Source organism: Montipora foliosa, chromosome 11, assembly GCF_036669935.1.
Source record: "Montipora foliosa isolate CH-2021 chromosome 11, ASM3666993v2, whole genome shotgun sequence".
NCBI classification, from domain to species: Eukaryota; Metazoa; Cnidaria; class Anthozoa; order Scleractinia; family Acroporidae; genus Montipora; species Montipora foliosa.
In genome coordinates, this window is record NC_090879.1 from 762,212 (window position 1) to 784,417 (window position 22,206).

Sequence of the window (22,206 nt, forward strand, 5' to 3'; positions counted from 1 at the left end):
CAGAGATCAGCCCCTAGTATTGGAAGGTATAAAATACTTCACAGTAGTGTCAGGCCTCACTCGAACTTGAAATTATCACTCGTTCGATTGATAAATGCTTAGCACAATGGCCGATTGAACACATTGGTTCGATTCACAAAATGTTTTGGAACGACTGAACAAACTGGTTCGCAAGAAACAGGTCGATTGGAGTTTTCGTTCTCAGAGTGCAGTAATGTTCACAGTGGAGAACAAGAACAAAGCGAGATCTAGAAATTACGTAGAAATTTCTCCTTGCCTTTAAAGCTTACCGTTCTCAAAGAAAAATAATCTGTCCACTTTATTAAATACTTTCAGATGTGAGGTTACTGTGGTAATCATCGCAGGCGGAAAGAATTCCAAACTAATCAAAGAATCCGGAATAAAGCTTCAACTTTCCAGCAATGGTCAATGAACGGCTCGATGACGCTGTGGCATCGCTCGCGCTCCTGAGGCGAGAGAGCCCGAATTCAAGTCGCCTGACAGGAAAGTCTTTTCAGTTCCTACAAATACATCTCGCAGGATAAGGGAATTTAAAAAAAAACACATTGCAATTTGTGACTATGAAGACTACTACGAAGAAAAACAATTTAACAAATTTTAAAAATAGGAATGGGCCCGAATTGTTACCGTGGCTGCCTGCGGCATCCCACGAAAAAAAAGCCAAAAAGTTTGGAAATTCCTCGCAAAAATGATTGGTATCTGTTTTCACAAATAATTGCTCTATGCTCTTCTTGCTAACACCTGTTATATCGTTCTTCAGTAAAATATCTTAGGGGTGCTTACCATTTAGCCAAATAATCCGGATGGAATGATCGTTGCATAAAGGTAAGCGATTTTCCGAATTTAATGACCAACCGGATGAGAATGGCGCTTACCATATCATCATGGCTTCTCGGCAAAGGAACGATTCTCGCAAATGGTAAGGGAATTTCCCAAATTCCATTCCGAACGGAAAAAGAGGACTACCACTGGAGGTTGTCCACAATTTCGGAAAAGAGGTTTCGGAAAATTGCCTTTCCATTTGACCTCAAACCGAAATTTCCGGATTTTTTGGCTAAAGGACACGGAGCGCTTACCATTTAAATGGAATTTTCGGTAATTCCGGAGAGAATTCAAATGGAATGGTTCATCTTGGTGGAATGTTTTCGGAAAAAAGGTAATACCTTTCGAGGCATTCCCTTTTTCTCGCTTTGACCTGAATGCCCGGAAATTTCTGTACCATTTGTCCCCAATTACAAGTGCGAGAGAAAATAGACCGTTTCATTTGTTTTTCAACCGTAACAACCCGTTTTGCTGGCAAATGATACAGCACATTCCCCTTTTCTTTTTCTAAGTACAGAACATGCAGTACCATTTGTTGAAACATTCTCACCGAAAATTTTATTCAAATGGTAAGCGCTCCGATTTGATGGTCATGGAAATCTTCCACAAATTTGTCAGCGAACATAATGCTTCGTTGACAGTTTCCCAGTTGACATCAAATCCCAACGGATATAAGTCACAGTTTGTTAATTTTGTACGTCCGTGTATTTTTAATACTTCTCTGACGTCAATACTGACTCGGAAACCCAAGCACTGTTTTTTCAGTGAGTCAAGTTAAAGAGGGTCCGGCAAAACGTTGGAGTTTGACGAATCATTTGCTGTAAGTTTTTCTTTTGTATATTATTTTGCTTTTGAGTGACCTGTATTGGTTCTTAATGTTCGGCAAATTCAACCGTTATGCGCGATGTGCCTTTTAAGTTTTGATTAGAATTTACATGAATTAAGGTCTTTTTGAAAACAGCAAAGCAAACTAAGATTTTGAGCTAGACTGTGGAGTCTGAAACAACTACAACACAAACCGCGTTGAAAAGAATTTCATCCGATTGAACGGTCCAGCTTCTTATTAACGTAGCTTCGTGTTACATAACCGTTGAGCGTGGTCGTTTCGCCAGCGAAATTGCCTTTTTAATGTAAACTTAAAACCTAATTTCATTGCTTAAATTCAGCCCAGTCAAAATGTGCCGGCAGCCGGCTATTTGGCCGCATACAGCGAAATATCTGTCGCTTACTTCACACTTGTCCGTCTTGTATTCAGGACGAGGTAATTGTTTCGAGTTGTTGTTCGTCACTGTAAATTACAAATTATACTTATAGAGTATTATCATTTTTCTTACCATGTTGTCCCTTTAATCACTATGTTTCGACTGCGTACTGCTAGCCTTCATCGTTTCTCAAGCTATAAGGTCTCTTCTAAACTTCTAGTTCAAATTGTAACTAAAAAATACATCACGTAACCCCGAGCCGCACACGATCGCTTCTGCTGGTCATGATCACGGATGTTGCAAGTACAAACAAAATGGCATCCAAACGATCTCGTGACGTTGGCGCAGGGACTCTGCAAATTTCTAAATTTTTTCGTTCGGTATCAGGTATGTAGCCCCGGAAACCCACACTTTTGCATTGAGTTAATATATTGCTCAAAGGATTTGAAGAGTTAAATTGAGATCGATTGAAATTTTATTTTTTTCTTACTTTCACGGTTGAGAAGTACTTGCTAATATATACCATAGTTACTCTTGACTCTGAAGATGACTTCTGAAGATGACTTCCGCTCAGGTTGTCGAAACGTCAGTCAATGTCATCTCAAACAGTCCTTCTCAGGACTACACTCACCCGGACAATCGTACTTTACTTAATGATAATGCTTCTGGCGGAATATGACTTCAGTTTGAAAATTGAAGGTCTCGTCTGACTCTTTATTACTGCTATCTTAATGCTATCTAATAGAGGCTCAGTTTACCCTAAAATGCACCAGATGCAACCATTTGAAGCCAATATTTTCAAAATTTTCCGAGGGAGCATGCCCCCTGGGACCCCCCTGGCATGCTAATCCTTTGGCCTCTGCCTACTACTCAAAAACATTTTGACTGGGCTGTTAAAACCTTATTTGCAATCATACCAAACAGCAAACTTGACTAAACCGTAAAGACAGAACGACTAGTCGTTGCCATTTACCTCTTGCTGCTAATGCAGAAGACAAAAAAATCAATGATTTTTTATCGCTCTTAATTTCTGCGTTTTATACATGGCCACATTTATTTGGGGCTATTCCCCAAGGATCTTGACGGAGGCTAACCGTGCTTTCTTTGACTTTCTTTGTGATAGTACGAACATTGTAGTTGTTCGCAAATTTCTTTTAATTAATTATGTGCAAGCATTCAATCAAACAAATTAAACGTTTATAAATTTTTGAACGTTTTATTTTAAAATCGTTTCTGCTTCAAGTGTGAGTATTAATATGTGCAAATTTTTTCGTTTGATGAAGTATTTAGAAAGTGATTTGCAAATTGTTTCTGGGCAAGACTCAATATGAACACTCTCCGGTTTATAACTGGGTTTAGGCGTACGTGACAGGTTCCTCAACCTTATGACAGCGCCACAAAACAATGATATCCTTGGTTATGAGAGCATACATAATCGTGCTGCACGTGCGGTACGCATTTTAGCGCATCTTTTTTCGGTACTCTACATATTAAACGACGACGTGAAATTACCAAATGTTTGACAGATTTGAGGTTTTGATGACAACGTGAACATGCAACAGAAAATCTTTCATTCTCTATTTTCACTCTGAAACCGCTCGACGTACCGATTTATTTTTAGGATACTTCGTCCACATTGTTCGACGTGAACGAGATGAAATAACGGCTAGAGTATTATACCAGAGCAAACTTATATTTTGAGGTGACGTTTTTTTGTTGACGTCGCCGAATGTCAGGAAGTCCGATTATTGTTTCTTTCCTCCACTTCAATATTGAACCATATTGCTTTGTTCAAAATTTGACCTACGTCAACAAAACAAGAATTTTGCACCTTGAATAAATGTTAGAAAAACAAGCTCGTTATAATTCTTTAATTTTTGAGGGTATACTGTCGATTTATTCTATCAAATGAAAGATGCCATTCTATATAGCGAAGATATCGTTGACGTCACCTATTGTCATTAAATGTGCTAACCAGAGCCTCATTGGCTGTCGAAACAATAAGTCTTTTGTTTCTGTGACTGGCAGATTTGAATAACAAAAGCAATGTTTGTAAACAGATATGTTCCATATAAGAATTGAATGTTTAATGTTGCTTATACAATATTTTATGCGGTAAATACATTTGTGATAGCTTCGAAATTCCATTTCGCACAATTGCGTAGGAATGCGTTAAATGAAATCGCATCCATCTTTAAATTTGTTAGAAAACAATATGAAATTACCTTGCAAGGAAGAGGCCCCTAGTTAATTCATCTAAGGAAATCGAAGACGGTTCTTTTGAGAAGCACATTGCAAGTATGATATCGCTGTCCTCCATTCCTTGGAGCTTAATGTCTGAAAACGAGGAACGTGTAGTCTCTTTTTCGACACGGTTTGTGTGCGGTACGGCCAGAAGACGTTAAAAGCAGTCAGAGATTACGAGAAGAATCTAACTCGCTTTAACAAAGTATCACTGGATATTGGATTCCTACAGAAATGCCAGCTTTTGCACATTTACCCTATAAATTTCCTTGATTTAAAATTCAGCAGACCCGAAAAAGCAATTAGTATAAATATCATCAAAGAATAAGGAATTGTGAACAGGCACTGCATCGGCCCGTGGTTACCAGTCCGGGAAATAGCCAAAACTGTCTATATAAAATCGTGTGATATGATTGGTCGAGCCAAAACCAAAACAAACCATATTGGCCGAGAAGGACTGAAAACTAGTGAATTTTTTTGCAGGGAAGAAGGGAAGGCATATTGCAATGCGGCATTTAGGCAATAAAACAAGAAAAGATCGACTCAGTGATGGAATGAATTTATTTTGGCTTCCTGTTACAGTATTTTGAAATTACGATCATTCTTTTAACATATCAATTGACATTTCATCCCCATTTTCAAACTCGTTTAAGGTTGCTCGAAGTCGCTCGAGTATGAATGCCATGTGCTGTTGAGGCCCTGTAATTTTTAGAGACGCTGGAATAAAAGCCCCTCCACCAGCCTGCTTGTTCTTGTGAAACTTCTGCTGTGTGGTGGGACGGGCAGTTATAGTCGACTCCCCACGAACGGCCCTTGAATAGAAGGGAGCCAGGCAATAAATAATACTTGGAAGCTACATTTATAGGTACGGGACTAAATAACTGATCTGTTTCGATATTGAGCAGGAAACTCAGGTCTCTGTTCAATAAGTACTGAACTCGCCCGATCTGAGATCCTAAAACTGCTTGCAGAGTGTACTTTTTGTTTTGAAACTTGCTCAACATTTCCACCGTTCTTAGCGACTCTGGGATTTGATCCATCTCATTAGGAATGTGGCATGCCAGGGTGAAGGGATCATGCTCATTATTTTCTGGACGGATTACTAGTGGTGTTCCAGTAGGGGCTTTTATTTTGAAGTGGTGATAACTAAAACACAAGAGAAATGCGAGTATTACATAAGAACGATCCGAGATGCCCTTGATCGAGTGATAATTTCAAGTTATCAGTACACGGGTGTTTATTTTTCTCAGGATCTCGTAAAAAGTGTAGTTAACCCTAACCGTAAAATGAAAGCTAAAATTTTAAAAGAGTGCTTTAGGCCTAATCACTGAAACGAGCCCTTAGGCTCACAATTAATTGGTAAATCAGTGCTATATTGTTCACACGAGACTTAAGTCATACAAATTATTCGCCTTTCTTTCATCCACTACCGAGCCAAACGAGCCAATTCGCATTGACATAAAGAGCGTATGAGCCTGTGAAAAAAATTATTCCTTTTTCTTACATGCACTGGCGAGCCAGACGAGCGAAACGAGCCGCTAAATATATATGAACCCAACACTTAACGCAAAAAAAGTTTTCCCACTGCCGAGCCAAACGCGCCGTCTCGTTTGGTCCATGGTTAAAAGTGGCCCTGTATTCTGTAGTTTAGCCTCGTGAATACCCGGACCCGGATTATTTTCATTATAGGTGGTGACAATGACCACTGGACCATGGAAACGAAGTAAAAATAGTGTATTTATTCCATTGTTTTTTGCTGATCGATGGCATCTATCGATGGATATTTTTACTCAGTGTTTGAGAAGAGAAACTCCAATTGAAAGGTTCAAGATGAAACGAAATGGCTCATCGAAACATCCTTTGCAGAAAAAAATGAAAGAGAAACGAAGGTGAGATGTGAAAACATCTTTCCAAGATGACCGACCTTTCGTGCAGTGGTGCACGTAAAGTCAGTCCAAGTTCCTTGAGAATCACCATGCCAAATGAACTACTGTGAGGTATTTTATACTCAATTATTCCGTCAGAGATCAACCCTAGTATTGGAATTGGGCCCACCCAAGGACAGAGAAAAACTCTGATCAGGGTGGGATTTAAAACCACTGCCTTCCAATACTAAGGTTGGTCTCTGATGGCATAACTGGGTATAAAATACTTCACAGTAGTGTTCGACCTCACTCGAACTTGAAATCATCACTCGTTCGATTGATAAATGCTTAGCACAATGGCTGATTGAAAACATTGGCTCGATTCACAAAATGCATGTTTTGGAACGACTGAACAAACTGGTTCACAAGAAACAGGTCGATTGGAGTTTTCGTTCTCAGTGTGCAGTAATGTTCACAGTGGAAAAAAAGAACAAAGCGAGATCTAGAAATTACGTAGAAATTTCTCCTAGCCTTTAAAGCTTACTGTTCTCAAAGAAAAATAATCTGTCCACTTTATTAAATACTTTCAGATGTGAGGTTACTGTGGTAATCATCGCGGGCGAAAATAATTCCGCACTAAATAAAGAATCCGGAATAAAGCTTCAACTTTCCAGCAATGGTCAATGAACAGCTCGATGACGCTGTGGCATCGCTCGCTCTCCTAAGGCGAGGAAGCCCGAATTCAAGTCGCGGGACAGGGAGGTCTTTTCGGGTTGCCACAAATACATCTCGCTACGGGAATTAAAAAAAACATTGCAATTTGTGACTACGAAGACTACTACGAAGAAAAACAAGAAAACAACTTTAAAAAAAGGAATGGGCCCGAATTGTTACCGTGGCTGCCTACGGTATCCGACGAAAAAAAAAAGATTGTTATCTGTTATCACAAATAATAGGCTTTTTGCATGCAACAAACGATCACATGGTACAAAGTCCGCCATGCTGGAGGGCAAGCTCATTATTATTCCTCAAGAGATTATGAGGGTAAGAGAAGTAATTCCTCACGTTGGCCCTATTCCCATCGTAATCCCTCTTAAGTTATTTTTAGATCTCCGAGATCCGATATTCCCACGAGGGTTAACTGATAGCCAATCATATGTCCCATGTTTACCAATTGACAGCTGAGCGAATTCCACGCAAAGATTCGCGTCGTTCGCGATATACCATCAAACAAAAATGGCGGAGGATGTTGAGAAAAACGCGTATATACATTTTGTGGACGAACGTGACTTCAAGGAAGTAAGCGTAGTAGGAAAACGTAAGTCGAAAAAGAATCGTAAAGCTGATTTTGGAAACATGAAAGGAAAACTTGAATCAAGCGTCCTATACTGAAACTCTTGAGCCCGTTTCATCGGATTCAAGTCAATTTGTAAAGCACGTATGTTAAATATAGCTGTCTCTTTAAAAAATTATTTTACACTGTTTCGTACATGGCACAACCTTGAATGTGTTATCATTGAAAACTAGACAGTTAAGCGATTTCAGTTACAGATGTTTGAAACCTGTATCTTGAAAGAATCGAGTTTTATAAGTGATAGAACTTTGTAAACATTGGCAATTCTCAGACTACAGTGAAGAAGTAATATATCGCTGACTTGGTTAACGCGTTCTTGGTTTTCTTGGCGTGACTAAAATATGACAACTCAATTCTTAGATATTCATAAATTGGACAGATAGATCTTTACAACAGTACCAAACATGAAAGGAAAACTGAACAGACAGTGCGATAAACATTTTTGAATACGTGGTATCGGATGGAAGTCAATTTGCAAAGCAAGAATGTTAAATATACCTGCATCTTTCAAAATTATTAAACTCGGTTTCGTACATTGAACAGTGTTGAAATTGGTATCATTGTAAACAATACAGTTAAGCGATTTGATTGATATATCTTTGCATCTTGTATCTTGAAAGTAACGAGTTTTATAGGCGACAGAATTTTGGGTCGGTACATTTCGCTGACCCCCAGTCCATGGAATGCCCAAATGGACTCCCCAGATATACTATTTCGAACGAGTACTGTTGATCTATGTGTAAGCAGCATCTCAAATAGTGCTTACTTAAGCCTCAACACCCATTTTAAACAGCATTGTTCAACAGTGTTTCAGTCTAAGCACCCATTTTTCGATTATTGTTGTGATGGCTGATTACTTCATGTAAGCCAACCTTTTTAAAAGGGAGTGCTTGAACAATGTTGTTTAAAATGGGTGTTGAGGCTTAAGTAAGCACTATTTGAGATGCTGCTTACACATAGATCAACAGTACTCGTTCGAAATAGTATTTTTAGTTCATTTGCATACGTGCCAACTCTCCCGGATACGGAACGAATCTCCCGGTCTCCCGTACGGGTCATTAAATCTCCCGGATAAAAACGACTCTGAACCTTTCACGGACGTTTCTCCATTCTAGACTCAAATTGCATCCCCACAGTTTAAAAAAAAATCGATTTTTTCTAACTCGTTTCATTGTTTCTTAATGCATTTCTTCATCTCGGAGTTTCAAATTAAACACACGTTAATAGAACTAAACAAAATGGCTTCCTTTAGCTATCATAGCCATATAACAGATTGTTTGATTGGATCTCCGATTAACCAATAAAAATTATTGACATAAGTACCCTGTTTTCCCGCAAATTCATAATGGCGGCAGAATATTAGTGTATTCTGAAGGAGCTGCTGGGGGAAGGGTGGGTGCGTTTTTGGGGGGAGAAGAGGGGAAGGGGTGGGGAGCCCAGAAGGAAAAAATCTCCAGATTTTAGATCTCCATAGGTTGGCATCTCTGCATGATGATTTGGGTAGTCCATGGACTGAGGGTTAGCGAAATGTACTGACTCGAATTTTGTACGCAATGAAATATCGCAGACTACAGTCACCAAGTAACGTATTCCTGACTTGGTCAACGCGTTTTCGTTCTCGATTTTCTTAGCGGACTTAAACTATGGTGACTTAATTCTATGATACTCATAAATTAGACAGCTAACGCTTTCAAACGGTACCACACATGACAGGAAAATTGCAATTGACAGCGCGATAAAAATTTTTGAAACCGTAAGATCGGATTGAAGTCAATTTGCAATGCACCCGTGTTAAATATAGCGCCCTCTTTCAAAATTATTTAACACGGTTTCCTACATTAGACAATCGTAAAATTGGTATCTGTGTGAATTACACAGTTAACCGATTTCCATGATATATGATTGCAAACTGTATCTTGACAGGAACGAGTTTTGTAAGCGACAGAATTCTGTAGAGGATGAGAAAGTGCGCACTACCGGTTTGATGGATTGGGAATTCTTCAAATTGGTATCATTGTAAACTAGACAGTTAAGCAATTCCAAGGATATATGTTTGAAACCTGTATCTTGTAGACAATGAATTTTATCAGGCCATGAAACTCAGTTTTGAAAACGGAGAATGACATCGTACAAAATTTGTTGCACTTTCTCTCCTCCACGAAACTTCCACGTAACACGCGCGGTAACATTATCCGCGGGAAAATTGATATCACCTTAAAATAACCAAAGAGGGATTACGATGGGAATAGGGCCAATATGACGGATTACTTCTCTTACTGTACCTTCATAATCTCTTGTTATTCCCCCATTGAGACATTAAACAAAGGCAAGTCGAGCTTGACTGGTTCAGGTCTCTTTGTTTTAATGTGCCAGTGGGGGAATAATAATGAGCTTGCCCTCCAGCATGGCGAATTTTCTACCATTGTTTGTTGCAAAAAGCCTATTGCTCTATGCTCTTCTTGCTAACACCAGCGTGACCTGATATATCGTTCTTCAGTAAAATATCTTAAGGGTGCTTACCAGTTAGCCAAATAATCCGGATGGAATGATCGTTGCATAAAGGTACGCGATTTTCCGAATTTAATGACCAACCGGATGAGAATGGCACTTAACATTTACTTCTCGGCACTTTTACTGGATCTTGTAAGAAAGGGTCCGGAAAAGGAACGATTCTCGCAAATGGTTAAGGGATTTTCCCAAATTCCATTCCGAACGGAAAAAGAGGACTACCACTGGAGGTTAGAATCTCTGTACGGTGGCCAATTTACATTATCAACTCCGTTGATAAAACCAAATTTTTGTATACTACTTCCCCACCGACGCAGCACCCCAGTTTCTTTAGAAACTACCCCTTCTACCACTGGAGGTTGTCCACAATTTCGGAAAATAGTTTCCGGAAAATTGCCTATCCAATTTTTGACCTCAAACCGAAATTTCCGGATTTTTTGGCTAATTAAATGCACAGTCTGCACAGTTTTCCAGTTGACATCAAATCTCAACGGATATAAGTCGCGCTTCGTTAATTTTGCACGTCACGGCCGTGTATTTTTTATCCTTCACTGACGTCAATACTGACTCGAGAACCCAAACACTTTTTCCGATTTTTCTCAGTGAGTGAAGTTAAAGAGGGTGCGGCAAAACGTGGAAGTTTGACGAATCATTTGCGGTAAGTTTTTCTTCTGTATATTATTTTGCTTTTGAGTGACCTGTATTGGTTCTTAATACTCGGCAAATTCAACCTTAGTGCGTGATGTGCATTTTAAGTTTTGATTAGAATTTACATGAATTAACGTTTTTTTGAAAACAGCAAAGCAAACTAAGATTTTGAGCTAGAGTATGGAGTCTGAAACAACTACAACACAAACCGCGTTAAAAAGAATTTCATCCGCTTGAACGGTCCAGCTTAATTAACGGAGCTTCGAGTTACATAACCGTTGAGCGTGGTCGTTTCGCCAGCGAAATTGCCTTTTTAATGTAAACTTAAAACCTAATTTCATTGCTTAAATTCAGCCCAGTCAAAATGTGCCGGCAGCCGGCTATTTGGCCGCCTACAGCGAAATATCTGTCGCTTACTCCACACTTGTCCGTATTCAGGACGAGGTAATTGTTTCGAGTTGTTGTTCATCACTGTAAATTACAAATTATACTTATAAAGTATTATCATTTTTCTTACTATGTTGTCCCTTTAATCACTATGTTTCGACTGCGTACTGCTAGCCTTCATCGTTTCTCAAGCTATAAGGTCTCTTCTAAACTTCTCGTTCAAATTGTAACTAAAAAATACATCACGTAACCCCGAGCTGCACACGACATAGGCAGCTCAAGCTCAAAAGGAGTTTTTGAGGTAAAAGGACGACTATAAACCACAGGTAAGGTAATTCAACGTTTATTTATCATTGACTTACATACATAGTTAACGATATATCGCTATAGGTGAAGCAAACGGTAAATCCAGTACATTTACTATAAAATCGGCTACACATCCGATTGTGTGGGCCCCGTGTGGTGTAACGTGACATATACTATATTTTACATAACTACGCGAAACGTGACTCCCGCCTTACAGCATATGGAGGTGTTGTGTTACAACGGTTTGAATTTCTAAAGGTTTGTATGGGAAGGCAACGGCTTTGCAAGAAAAGTCAATTATTCTTATATTTTGTGAATAAAACCTACTTACCCTGTTGCCGTGTTGTATCCTTTGTTGTTTGCCAGCTTCTCAGGCAGTGGCTTTCCACTGATAACTATAAGTCGCCGAAATCGCTTTAGATCGGCCTGAGAAGCTGGCAAACAACAAAGAATACAACACGGCAACAGGGTAAGTAGATTTTATTCACAAAATATAAGAATAATTGACTTTTCCAGCAAAGCCGTTGCCTTGCCATTAATGACAAATTCAAACCGTTGTAACACAACACCTCCATATGCTGTAAGGCGTGAGTCACGTTTCGCGTAGTTATGAAATATGACTTTTTAAGGATTAAACCACTGCAAAAACTGTGTACGATCAAAACTTGCTCTACGTTGGATCAAAATAGATCGTGACCACACCAAAAAAAAGCTTTAAGAATAGAAAATATACTGCAAAGGTTGGTCAAGACAACGTAAACATAGGCGTTATTGCAATATTTCGGCTGGCCAACACCAGCCTTATTCAGGTTTATTGAATGGATAAATGCTTGTTACAAGATCTTTATATTCACCGGAAATGACATAAAAAGGCTACGTGATGTGTCATAAAAACGGAAATGCATAAAAAAGAGGAGAGAGAATAATACATGATAACAAGATGAAAAAAACAAAAAAAAATTAGAAGGTAGCTAAACTAAATTACATTTCATCTCTTCTGTTAAGGCCTGCAGGCTCCAGTGTTTTTCCTCTGTGTATGAGGAATGCCTCAACGAGCCTTTCTGATGGAGTCACGACTAGTGTGCAGTTGTTCGAGCGGTGTAAGGATTACATGATCCTTATACCGCTCGAACAATCTTGTTATCATGTATTATTCTGTCTCCTCTTTTTTATGCATTTCCGTTTTTATGACACATCACGTAGCCTTTTTATGTCATTTCCGGTGAATATAAGGATCTTGTAACAAGCATTTATCCATTCAATAAACCTGAAGAAGGCTGGTGTTGGCCAGCCGAAATATTGCAACAACGCCTATGTTCACGTTGTCTTGACCAACCTTTGCAGTATATTTTCTATGAAATATGGTATATGTCACGTTAAACTCAACTCCTAACATTTTGAGCTTGGGCTGCCTGTGGTGACGTTGGCACAAGCACTCCGCAAATTTCTAAATTTTTTCGTACGGTATCAGGTATGTAGCCCCGGAGACCCATAGTTTTGCATTGAGATAATATATTGCTCAAACGATTTGAAGAGTTTAATTGAAGTCTATTGAAATTTTAATTTTTTCTCACTTTAACAGTTGAGAAGTACTTGCTTGTACTATAGTTATCCTTTTTCCAATAATGCTCCTGGCAGGCTCCTGGTGGAATATAACTTCAGTTTGAAAACTGAAGGTCTTGTGTGACTTTTTATTACTGTTATCTTAATGCTATCTAATAGGGGCTCAATTTACCCTAAAATGCACCAGATGCCATTTGAAGCCAATATTTTCAAACTTTACCAAGGGAGCATGCCCCCGGGACTCCCCTAGCATGCAACTATTACTATAGCCAGCTTGCCTATTACTCAAAAACATTATGACTGGGCTGACCATTGGAAGTTGTCCACAATTTCGGAAACTAGTTTCCGGAAAACTGCCTTTCCATTTGACCTCAAACCGAAATTTTCGGATTTTTTGGCTAAATGGAAAGCATCCAAGGTGTTGTTCAAACTATTCAGAGGCCACGATTTGATAGTCGTGGAAATCTTCCACAAACTTGTCAGCGAACACAATGCCTCCGATTGACAGTTTAATCCCAACGAATATGTTAATTTTGCACAGCCATATATAAAATAATTAGAATAGTACGCGCACTCTCATTGGTCAATAGCTGTGTTTAGCTGAGAGTTTGTAAACGCGGCTATGACATATCAGGAATGATTTGTTATGTCTTGTCAGACGCGTGTTTTGATTGGTTGGTAGGAAATATGAGCGTGTGTAAAGAAAATCTGTTTCAATCAAAAAGTGAAAAAAACTAGCATTTTCCTTCATTTGTTGAATTATCTTTGAGAAATATTTTATAAAAGCAATAGAAACTTTTTTCCTGTGTTTCCATAGCCTGATATAAACACGAGAGGGGTTGGGAGAATTCTCGACAGTTATCCAAACCCTCGAGTTCGTCTCGGGTTTGCATTCTCCCACCCCCTCTCGTGTTTATACCAGGCTATGCAAACACCGAAAACGTTTTCTTTTAAATAATCGTTCTCTGACGTCAATACTGACTCGGCAACCCAAACATGTTTTCCGGTTTTTTCAGTGAGTCAAGTTAAAGAGGTTCCGGCAAAACGTGGAAGTTTGACGAATCATTTGCGGTAAGTTTTTCTTCTCTGAATATTACTTTGCTTTTAAGTGACTTGTATTGGGTCTTAATACTAGGGAAATTCAACCTTTATGCGTGATGTGCATTTTAAATTGTGATTAGAATTCACATGAATTCACGTTTTTTTGAAAACAGCAAAGCAAACTGAGATTTTGATCTAGACTGTGGAGTCTAAAACAACTACAACACAAACCGCGTTGAAAAGAATTTCGTCCGGTTGAACGTTTTCCAGCTTAAATTAACTTATTAGAGCTTCCTATTACACCGTTGAGCGTGGTCGTTTCGCCAGCGAAATGGCCTTTTTAATATAAACTTAAACTTAATCTCGTTGCTTAAAACCTTATTTGCAATCATACCAAACAGCAAACCTGGCTAAGCCGTAAACACAGAACGGCTCGTTGCCATTTACCTCTTGCTGCAAATGCAGAGAGTAAGACAAAACATCCAATGACTTTTTATCGCTCTTAATTTCTACGTTTTTAGCGATGTTGTTATGTTTCATACATGGACCTGTTTATTTGGGACTATTCCCCAAGGATCTTGACGGAAGCTAACCGTGCTTTCTTTGACTTCATTGCGATACGAACTTTAGAAACAAGCCGGGCTAACATAGTACGAACATTGCAGTTGGTCGCAAATTTCTTTTATGTTCAAGAATAATTCACTCAAACAAATTAAACTTTTATAAATAAATGAAAGTTTTATTTGAAAATCGATTCTGGTTCAAGTGTGATTAAATATGTGCAAATTTCTTCGTTTGATGGAGTATTTAGAAAGTGATATGCAAATTGTTTCTGGGCAAGACGTCGATACGAACACTTCCCGGTTTATTAGGCGTAACAGGTTACTCAGGCATTCACTCAAACAAATTAAACGTTTATAAATAAATGAACGTTTTATTTTAAAGTCGTTTCTGCTTCAAGTGTGATTATTAATATGCGCAAATTTCTTCGTTTGATGACGTATTTAGAAACTGATTTGCAAATTGTTTCTGGGCAAGACGTCAATATGAACACTCTCCAGCACATCTTTTGTTAATACTATACATATTAAACGACGACGTGAAATCACCAAATATTTGCGGTTTTGATGACAACGTAAACATGCAACAGAAAATCTTTCAGTCTCCATTTTTACTCTGAAACCGCTCGTACCGATTTACTTTTAGTATACTTCATTCACATTGTTCGGCGTGAACGAGATGAAGTAATCGCAAAAGAATCAGTTATATTTTGAGGTGACGTTTTCGTTGACGTCGCCGAATGTCAGGATGTCAGGAAGTCCGATTGTTATTTTTCCTCCACTTCAATATTGAACCATATTGCTTTATTTCAAAAAGTTAACCTACGTCAACAAAACAAGAATTTGGCTCTTTGAAAAAATGTTAGAAAAACAAACTCCTCAGTTATAATTCTTTAATTTAAGGGTATACTGTCGATTTATTCTATCAAATAAAAGGTGCAATTCTCTGTAGACCTTATTCATAAATGGAGGTCAATTTATGATTCTTTTGTCCAAGTGCAAATTAGCCTACCAAGCCTCCTTTTAGAGCAAGAATGCTTTTCAATTCACTGTATGGTACGGCTTGGTAGGCTATAATTTGCACTTGGACAAAAGAATCATAAATTGACCTCCATTTATGATTAAGGTCTATAGCGAAGATCTCGTTGACGTCACGTATAGAAGTTTGGCACGGCGGCCATGTTGCATGGCAGGAACAATGAAAATGTTTTGCATTAGAGAGAACATTTGTTCCCACAGGAAAAATAATCTATTGTTCTTGCCATGCAACATGGCTGCCGTGCAAAGCCTCTATTGTTATTAAATGTGCTAACCAGAGCCTCATTGGCTGTAGAAACAAGTAAATCTTTTGTTTCTGTGACTGCCAGATTTGAATAACAAAAGCAATGTTTGTAAACAGATATCTTCCATGTAAGAATTGAATGTTCAATGTTGCTTATACAATATTTTATGCGGTAAAAACATTTGTGATAGCTTCGAAATTTCATTTCGCACAATTGCGTAGGAATGCGTTAAATGAAATCGCATCCATCTTTAAATTTGTTAGAAAACTATATGAAATTACCTTGCAAGGAAGAGGCCCCAAAGGAAATCGAAGACGGTTCTTTTAAGAAGCGCATTGCAAGTATGATATCGCTGTTCTCCATTCCTTGTAGCTTAATTTCTGAAAACGAGGAACGTATAGTCTCTTTTTCGACACGGTTTGTGTGCGGTACGGCCAGAAGACGTTGAAAGCAGTCAGAGATTACGAGAAGAATCTATCATTGGATATTGGATTCCTACAGAAATGCCAGCTTAAATTGCACATTTACCCTATAAATTTCCTTGATTTCAAACTTAGCAGACCCGAAAAAGCAATTAGTAATATCATCAAAGAATAAGGAATTGTGAACAGGCACGGCATCGGCCCCGTGGTAACATAAACCCGCTTACAGGGAACTTTTTTGTTCGCAATTTAACTTGTACACAGAAAGCTTTCACTCTCTATTTTCGAATTCCCCATAATAACACTTTGTTTGCCCCCCAAATTTTGCAGAAACCGTTGTTTTCAAATGCTCTTGGGAATATGCAGTGTCCCCAAGAGCATTTGAAAACAATAGTTTATGCAAAATTTGGGGGGCAAACAAAGTGTATTATGGGGAATTCGAAAATAGAGAATTAATGACAGTGCATCATTTTGAGCTGTGCGTGCGTGACGAGGTGACAATATTTCAGTGTTTCTGTATTCACTCAACACTCTGCTCTCTTCTGTGACAGCCTCGTAGCATTCCGTCCTATGCAATAACTGTGTACTGCTGTTACTATTCTACAAAATCGGAAATTCAGAAAATCATCAAGGCCTGTTCCGCTATTGATAGTCTCCTATCATCAGAGAAGACGAGGTTGGATTGAAGAAGGTATGTTAATATTTATTACATCAGTTATAATGTTCCGTGCAACTTATGCACTACAAAGCACTCCACTTGAAAAGTATAGGACCTTTATGTGCATCAAGTCATTTACCCTTGTAGTTTCGTGGAAAGTGGTGCAAAAAGAAATCATTCAATATTAACACAGCAGAATTAAGAAACTCAACATAATTATAACCAATTATCTATTCACTAGGCGTGGAGTCGAAGGTGAAACGACGAAATTTCGTAAGTTTGTGGGGTTGAGAGGGCAACCGAATGCAAACCCAGCGCTCTAATTACAGGATTACGCTGTCTTCTTTTAATAAATCGTTTCTCATTATGCAACGTTTATCTCAGCGAAGTTGAAAGGAACTGAAATCGTCACCCATGCGTCATTCCTTGTCTTGTAATGACATTGTCGTATAATTTTGTACTGTGAATTACATGGAACATTGCTATGTCCGTAACTGCAGCTCTTTGTTGATGCACGGCGAAGCCTGGCCTTAGCCTGCGCAGCAAGGGTCCGGGGGTTTCACAGAAGAGAAAGATTTCGTTGATTTTTTACTCGGTCAGAATCAGGGACATGATCACATCGAAAAGCCCGCTTCTCAGTCTTTCTCTTCTGCGAAACCGCCATGGAAACACTAAATTGCCACGGAGGTCACCCTTGGTCTCGGTGTCAGTGAATAGTCCGAACGTACAAAGGTCATAAAAAACAAAAAAAAAAAATTGTATTAATAACTGTGATCTCAATTAGAAGAGGGTTACCGTGTCACACTTGTATTTCAATTGGGCCGGATAACTATTAATTCCCATATATTCCATGCATCAGAGCGTTAGGTTTAATAATGGGAATGGGCTCACCTCCCCACCGAAACAGCATCACAACTGTTTCAGTAGAAATTAAACCCCTTTCACAAATTTTATTATCTGAATACACTGGCAAATTGGATAAATAGATCTTCTCATCATGAACAACTTTAGTTCGTCACCTAGCATTTCTACATCGCACCATTTTACATGTGCCGAATCTAAGGTAAATGAGCGAAAACAATAGATTTTTCTTATTCAGTGCATTAGGTTCGGCAAATGTAAAGTGCGACGTTTGAAACGGGCCTTATACAAAGATTGGTTTGAATGTGCATAATAAGGTATTCTTACCTATCATCAAACCGGATGTCATTGTGTATCAGCGTCGCATTTCTGGTGCTATATTTCCCTTTGTATGAAATGAAATTTAAACCCTAAAAATTAAGAGAATCGTGCTTTTGCAAATGTCCTCTGGCCATGAAGTTTTGTGGCTTCGTACACCTTCGGCGTTGATGCCATAACAGATTCACAATTCAGAGTTTTTGTACTGATCATTTACGATCCACATTTACGATCCATCCAGGCAGTGTTACACTGTGCAATCTTTCGTGCAACTTGTCTCGCAACACAATTTCTTCAAACGTTCTCACATTATGAAGCAAAATGTTTTACGGTGTTAAATTGAGCAACGTTTCTTGCAACTTGTCTCATGTGGTGAAAGGAACATTTTGATTGGCTGGTGACGCAAACCGTTGCGACACATGTTGCACGGTAGATGTAACACTGTGCAATGCCTAAAAAAATTCGTTGCAACCGTTGCAGAAAGTAGAACTCAATTCTACTTTCCGAAACGGTTTCTGCAACTGGTTTCGCAAGCCTTTTGGCCGTTGCAAGGTATGTTACATTGGACAATGGTTCGTGCAACTTTTGTCGCAATGGCGTTGCGAGACAAGTGTCACGCTATTTTAGTCAAAATCAAAACACTAATAGATCGTTTTCACGTGACGTCATTATTTTCTAAAATCCAAAACTAAAGAGCCACGAAAGTTTTTATCCTCATCAGGCATAAGAGGCGGTAAATTTATACCCATTAGCAATTTTAAAGCTCAATAGCGTGCTTCGTTTGGAAACCAGAGCATTTTGAATTTCTGAGTTATGGCGGTGCGTGACACCAGGCGACGATCGAGTTTGTTGAGAAATATATTCATATCTCATGATTTTGAGCCTTTTTAGAAGTTAAAGCATTAGGAAAAGTGCTTAGGTAAATAGCTGTTTGTTCAGTACAGATGATCACTCGCCTAGATAGCCAAAGTAAGTTCCAGATGTTGACACTATTTTCGGGCCGCCATATTGGTGCACCACGGGAGGTACACCAACATGGCGTTTTCATACTGGGCTCTGTAAATTTCTGCGAAACATTTCAACGAATATCTGAAGTTTGGGGAAACGCACAGGCCAAAAACTTGGAGAAGTGTCTTCTTCATTTATCTTCTACAACATCACGAATTCTTGAATTTTTCCACAGGATGGTTTTCGATTTATTTTTTTATTGCGTGACAGTGAAACGATCTATAGAAGTCTTAGCACCAATGAAGACCAAAAATAATGCTGCAGTTTTGTTTCGAATGGCCATTGAAGTGCACTGAAGCTATTCTTTGTTTTTTGCGAACAAGGATGGAGGAGATGGAAATGGATTGAAACGTGAAAAAATTGGCCAGTTTTTTTCAAGTTTGGAGACGTTGTCCTCTGAAAGTCGCCAAGAGTTAATACGAATCGCTCTTTGTGCTATATTATATTTCTTATCATCGCAATGACTTGTCAGGAATGTTACACGTATGAGCTTGAGTACTAATTTAGACTTTTACCCAGTTTTGACCTAAAAACAGTAAATTTAGCATAACATGGTCCCTTTAAGAACGACAATATCAGAAACACGTTTGTTAAATTTGATGTGGGCCTCAGTTATTCTGAATACACCAACAAACTCTGTTATTTTGTTTACTTTGTCGCCTTCGTCTCGGGAAACATCAGGATTCTAGGGAAAAGAAAACTAACTGTTTCCCTCGTGACCATACGTTAAGTGTATATTGTGTATATTAAGGCTCTTTTTAATGCCGAAACAACAAGAAGCAGTCTGCCGGCGGCACTTTGCCGTTTCACATAAACGCAGTGGCAAATCTCTCCTGTGGGTTAAAACGGTTAGGATTTTAAACAAGCGAAACGGCAATACGCTGCATGGTCACCAGAAAATGTGAGTCCCCAAGTAGACCCCTTTACAGTTAGGAGGCAGTGTGGTCCAGTGGTTAGGGCGTTGGGTTTGCATGCGGCTGCTCCGGGTTCAAATCCCGTTCTATCCTCTGGCTTGGATTTGTTTCTGGTTGTCCCGGATTCAACTCTACCACGCTTTGTAAAAAGCCAACTGGTTGCCTCCCGCCAGTTGGGGTTCTTAGTAATGTTTCTGTTAAGTTTGAATTGTTACTTTTCACCTTGTTGACAGTGGAGTGCCTGTAAACTAGCTTGATAGCTAAGTGTACTTCCACTATAAAGAAAGAAAGCATTTAGTTACGTGGCCTTTGAATGAAAGTGAGGCTGGTGTTGAACTTGTTGTGATACAGGCCTCCCTCCTTTTCTTATGTTAATGATGTTGTTGTGAGGCTATTGAGTAAGAATTTACATAAGAAAGCAGTGAGGTTTCTATGAAAACAAGGTCAAATCCAGCTTCACTTTCATTCATAGGCCAGGTAACTAAGCACACAACTGTAAAATGGACTAGTAAGTTCTCGTCATAGGTTCGACGTGTCAGTTTTTTAAACTATCTTATTTCACTTTTCTTGAAGTTAACAATGTTTTAAAAACAAATTTCGAACAAATAAATTTGTTTGTAAACATAATTTCCTTCGTTTTAAACTTATTCTGTTGTAAGAGTGAAGGTTCCCTTAATTTAAAGTACTACTACGACCAAAAAATCAATTTTTATTTTTCTTTGGATTTCAAAACTATGTTAACTAAACAGTAAGTAACCCAAGTTTTAAGGCTTAATTTAAAAACGGCACCTGTTTATTTCAACTGCAATTTTCCTGTTTAATGGTCCGCCATTTCTAACTTGAAAATCTGAGAGAGCTGGCTGGGTCGAGGAGAAAATCATGTCAAAGATCGTATACGCGTGTGTACGCTGCTGAATTAAGCTCTTGTTTTGCATGTACAATAAGCTGTGTTTACACGCTGAAATTTTAAGCTGGTGGGTAAATGACGTCACGTTTCCCTAGATCCAACCCTCTGAGCTCCAATCAGTCAGTTTTGAACGTGAGTAATTAGGCGGAACTCAAAGTAAACAGACTATGGATGAATATCAAAGCTCAAAATTTTGCCAGTCATGTATTGAGCAATCACACTTTCAAAATCTTTGATCAGCGCATTCGAATATTTTGTTCCCGTTAATGTATTTGATCTGTTGTCATAAAAAGATTCAGTAGATACATTTAGCGTAACGTTCGTGGCAAGCTGCAAACGTCGAACTAAAATTTTAATTTTGCCATAAATGAATAAAAGACAAGTTTAATTTTGAGGTGACTGAACGCAGTTTTTAAGCTCTTGTACTACCATTTCTGCCATATTCATGCAGTTTTTGCGGAGAAGCTCAAACTTGCTCATTCATAAGACTTAGTGCTACCACGAAGAGAGTTTCTATATTTGTCAATTAATGTGCTCTGCATGCTGTTTCCATGGCACATCTGTAACACAGCTAGATTAAAACAAGGCCTAAAGGATGCTTATTCCTAATCTGTGAAAAATTCACTCATTAATTTTTTTTACAGCATTTGGTTACTTAAAAAATAGAAATGACGTACGTTTAACAGCTGTTTTCATAGAATTACATTAGACGGATTTTCATAATTCGCTAATAGACGTTTTTAGTCTGTTAAATTTCTTAATTTTTTTTGATAGACAACTCATTTGTAGTCAAAATTATCTAGACTTGCCACAAGTCGACCTTGCGAGAATCCCAGATGAAAATGTTTTGGCGAGCGAAGCGTGACTTTTCGAAAGTCTAAAAGTTATCTTAATTTCAAATTTGTGTAAAATCTAATGACGGGTTTTAGAGAAATTGGTAAAACAGCCAACAGCTGTTGGTCACAAAGTTTTAAGCGCATGCGCAGGACTTTGCTTGGTTCCCCGAAGGATTCTCACTTTGAAAGCACTATGACACCGTTACACCAAGTTTTCTCCATACTCGAATAGGGTTAAATTTGATGAAACATTTACAAGTGAAGAAAAAAAAATTGATAACTTAATAAGTATGCGAGGTGATAAAACAAAAGGTGTAAAAGTGTACAATGTGTAAATGGTAGGCTGCGAACGCAGAAACGACTGCCGGAAATACGTCTGCGTTCGCAGGCCAGTAAATTGTGACAAATTTAAATAAATAGTTTTGCACGTATGGAGTCTGATTGTGTCTTTAAGCATGGCCTCTTCTTCTTTATGAAT

General features: G+C 38.6%; 1 protein-coding gene across 7 annotated transcripts in view; it reads left to right on the forward strand.

Annotated features, from left to right (window-relative positions):
• Positions 1-515: 515 nt before the first annotated feature.
• Positions 516-22,206, forward strand: part of LOC137976028 (fibronectin type III domain-containing protein-like) — a 51,302-nt gene continuing 29,611 nt past the window's right edge. For 2 of the 7 annotated variants that reach the window (XM_068823278.1, XM_068823280.1), the window contains exons 1-4: positions 516-1,663; positions 10,620-10,674; positions 13,937-13,991; positions 16,778-16,917. The gene's annotated coding sequence lies outside the window, so the exon portion shown is untranslated. Of the gene's footprint in view, positions 1,664-5,996; positions 6,013-10,619; positions 10,675-12,649; positions 12,829-13,936; positions 13,992-16,777; positions 16,918-22,206 lie in introns of those variants that run through there. The other 5 variants (XM_068823281.1, XM_068823283.1, XM_068823279.1 and 2 more) reach the window with 5 other exon arrangements.